The following is a 4,292-nucleotide window of genomic DNA, read 5'->3' on the forward strand; positions in this document are numbered from 1 at the left end:
GGTATGGTCCGACAATGTTTTCTTTAGTCCGCTGCATTTTGTACGATTATATTCTGGTTTTCACGCTAATTTTTCATTATTTTTATGCCAGAACACTAGCCTGCTATGCCAGCCCAGGTAAACTGGCCAAACATACCCATAATTCTTTGCGTTCTGATGACGTTGCCGCCCAGTTGGTCACATGTTTTAGCGATCTCTATAAGCGAGTAATTTCTTTCAAATGACAAAAGCCGCGTTAGGGTAAAATACTTTAAACTTTGTAAGCTTAACAGTTATGAATAATCTTCAACACCTTTCTTTGCAAAACTTTTTCCTATTCCATTCACTGAATTTATTATTCCTAAAACGTAAAGAATTTTGAGTTTTATTTCGCGTTGTGGTTTTTGTCCCTTAGCAGCGTCCGTTCAGTCAGTGACGTAATACATAAACAAGATGCCTACTTCCATGGGCTTAAGCAAAAGTGCTGCACTCTCTAAAGCAGATTACCTTAAACAGTATTTATCTAGTGATTAAGCTGGCAAGAAGTCTAAAGAGAAGAAGCTTAAGAAGAAACTGCCGAAACCCACGGGGAGAGGGTAAATATGATCGGTCACACCTAACGGAAATGCAGATTTTAGCTCGCGTTACCCAGAGTCACAACTGAACATAATGACATTATGGCTTAGCCTCAGATAGTTACAGAGTTGACTACATGCGCAGCATTTTAGAAAGTAGGAAATGGCAAAAAGGTTGCTTTCAGCAAAGTGTAGGAGGGACTGAATTCCATCCATTTATCTCATTATAAACTACAGGGTGAAAACTGTGCATGACGACATTGACTGGAAGCAACTGACAACTCAGAAAGAAGAAAAAGAAGAAGATGACAACGAGGCACCTGTGATGTGTAAAACCATGCTTTTTTTAAAGTCTCACTACAAACAGTAATTAAAGTAGTGAAAATCCTACTGAGTATGCACACCAAGTGCTTTTGTAACACTTTCACAGCCAACGTAAATACTGATTTACAGTCTGGTCGTTACTAATCACTATTTAAAAAGTACACTGGCTATGGAAAATGGATTTTATGTATGGCTATGCATGCAGCAGCATTACATGTCTACTCCTTTTGGAAATCCTCCTCTTTTAGATTGCAGAAGTGATAGATGAACGCCCAGATGAGATCAAGCAGCTTGAGGCATTCGGGACAGGCAGGTGGATAGTGATCCCCGAGAAACCCAGGATTCTGCATTAGATAAAAGGTATAAAGAAACTCTCCTTCCTCGACTCCCCGGATCTCTCACCCCAAAGAAGAGGTCGTCATGACTCACCAGATCTCTCACCTCAAAGACACAGTGCCGAGAACAAAAACAGACGGCATGATTCCTTATCACCTTCCCCTCCAAGAAAGAGTCACAAGAGCTCACACTCCAGAACTCAAAGGCTGCATGATAAAGGTGCAGAAATCTATCCACAAATCAGAAGCAACATTTACACTATGAGTTATGTAGCTCAAAAATCATCTGTTTTTTCAGAGTGTCCACACAGAAGAAAGACAAAAGCTGGCTCTTCAGATGACTTTCACAGACCAGAAGACGAGTACGAAAAGGCAAATGCTCAGAATATTATGATTAGTATCATCGAAGAAGTCGTCGTGGAGGAGGGGAGTAAGGATGGGTATTTGGTTGGATTTTGATGAGTAGAAGGCATGAGTGGAAGATGTCGGTTCCGATCTCCTGATCTCTCTCCTCCCAGGAAGAAGCCTCAGAGGGGACGTGTGCCACCACGGAGGACACGCTCCCCTGATGGACAGGCAGTGAGTTCAGGGTTCCTTTATATCTGTGGTTCTCGTATCTGTATGATGCCTGGGAGGGTTTGTGTGTGTGGATGGGGAGCAGGGGTGTTTTGGAATTTAGTTAAATTAAGAGGTGTATGATTTATTTATTCTTTTAGTTTTTTTTTTTTTTAAGTAATGGGTTTTTTGTGCCTTTTATTTTGAGAGTACATGGCGAGGAGGACAGGAAAGTATGTTGGGGGGGAACCGAGAGGGGAGCGGGATCAGCAAAGGACCTCAAGGCAGGATTTCTTTTTTTTGGCTTTAAGAAATGCCCCTTTTGTGCATGAAATTATTAATAGCATTCATAAAATAATCCACTTTTCAATGGATCCCACATAGAATATACAACAAATATTTTTTCTTTCCATTCATTTAAATTCATTTATGTAGAAGTTTGTTGTATTATTATTATTTATATTGTTTTCAGACGCCTCGAATGCTGTCTGGTGGAGCTGCACGGCTTATCTCTATCGATATTTTGAGGAAAGAACAGGAAGAAATTTGTGAAAGGGAAAAGCTGTAGCAGTATAATTTGAAGGTCTAGTGAAAAGCCAGTTGCTTTTTGTTGTGTTAATCATATCACGGTTTAAATTACATTGCACAATTTCTAATAATTAATGAACTATTCTTTAAATATATAAAAAAGTATTTGCCTATTTTCACAATACAACTTTTGAACACACTTTCAAACAACCCTGTAAGTAGTATATTTTCTACAAAATATTTTACAAAAATATAATTGAATTGAAAGTTCTGTTTAATTTTATAGTATATATTTGACTTTACTTTTAAATATATTTTATGGATATTTTTTTAAACTGGGGCTTAAAATGATCATTGTGTAACAATGCATTGAAATTATACTTTTCAAGGAGAATTACATTATTAAATAACCTGAAGTTGTAGTATATTTTAAGTCACATTTTTGAGTAGAGTTTTAAGTTGACCTTTCTTCAAGGCTTGGAATTCACTTATTACTTGGGACTACATTGTTTTCAGAAAGTAATAAAACCAAAAAATAAATGTGAATACATTCATAAAAGTGTCAGTCTAAGTAAACACTGAAGTCACTCAAGTTCTGCATATCTCCTCTCATTGTTGCATTATTATTACATCATTATACATTTTATGTAGAATAAAGCTGAAAAAACAACATTAAACTGGCATTGATATCTGTATAAAGCTGCGAAGAGGTTCACGAATCAGTTTTAGTCCTTTCAGTATTGTCTGTGAAGTGGATATGACATACAGGTTGTTCTTTAGAGCTAAATTACACATTTCCCATTTGAGTGATTGAGGATGCACAGCAAATACATTATGAGACACTCTATAAATGTTGAGGATATATTTAGCTGAACATCTCTAAAACATGTTCCTCCACACAAGCTCTTTATCTAAACACAGAATCTGTTTGTAGCTAAAATAAAGCCTACATTAAGCTTTTATTTTTTAAATGTAATAACTTTTACTTATGGCAAAATATATATTTTTAGTGTATTTTCTAAAAAGATTGAAAAACCGCGCCCGTTTTCTAGGAGAGGGGGTTCGGTGTTAAATCAGAGCTGGCACAGAAGTGGCTGCCACTAAAACCGGCAAATCGGAGGAGGCTGCCAGGCAGCAGCAGACACATAAATAATTCCTTTCCATTTTAGTTATTTTGATACTGAGTAAGATACATAAAAGTCGGTATAGTATAGTTATTTAACTTCTAAAAAGGTTTTTCAACTATACACAAAAGGACAAAATATCTTTGGGTGACGTTAATTTCCAGCTGAATGTTATGTCTGAATGCATGCGTGTACATCAATGTTGTGTGAAATAAAGATAGGTAAACAAAAAACAGCCATTATATATAGCTATATTTATGAGAGGCACTTACAAGGGTATTGTATATTTATTATAAAGGATATACAAACACCTGCTAAAGATCAAAAAGGAGAGGGTCCTCAGCAAATTACAGTTTATTTAAAATCATAGTTGCGTTATATTTTTTAGACTTGTAGTCTATTTCGAACGAATTTGTACAAGTAAACAGGCATAAAATAACCCAGTACGCAAGCAGACGGAAATATCCTCAGAATCACTAACAACAATCCTGAGGTTTACAAGAAAACTCTCGAGTCAGAACTGATGAGTTATTACTCCTCCAGTCATACAATCACTGCAAAGACCCCCGGTGGGTGTGCATCCTCTCCCGTTTCATCTTTCAACACAGTCGCCGTCTCCTTATATTTATACAGTGCTATTCATAATACAGATGTGTCAAAGCTAAACTGACCTGTATTAAACGGAAAATACGTGGTCATAATGCAGAAGGACAATAGTAAACACTCTTTTTTAGTTAAAGGCAGTCAGTCTTGATTCAGGTGCTGTTCACATGCAGCTCCGTTCAGTTAAATAGTGGGAAAACAGCTTCATAGCTTATGCTGTGAAATTGTAAACAATCCTTCGAATAAAGTGCCAATGGCATGAAACCTGA

The 4,292-nt window shown here is 36.9% G+C and overlaps 1 long non-coding RNA gene across 1 annotated transcript; it reads left to right on the forward strand.

Annotated features, from left to right (window-relative positions):
- Nucleotides 1-228: 228 nt before the first annotated feature.
- On the forward strand, nt 229-1,612 carry LOC109076379. The gene is made up of 4 exons (XR_006159093.1): nt 229-575; nt 792-883; nt 1,127-1,433; nt 1,512-1,612. It is a non-coding gene; the product is annotated as an uncharacterized LOC109076379 (long non-coding RNA).
- The last annotated feature ends 2,680 nt before the right edge of the window (nt 1,613-4,292 follow it).

Source organism: Cyprinus carpio, unplaced genomic scaffold (assembly GCF_018340385.1).
Source record: "Cyprinus carpio isolate SPL01 unplaced genomic scaffold, ASM1834038v1 S000001156, whole genome shotgun sequence".
NCBI classification, from domain to species: domain Eukaryota; kingdom Metazoa; phylum Chordata; class Actinopteri; order Cypriniformes; family Cyprinidae; genus Cyprinus; species Cyprinus carpio.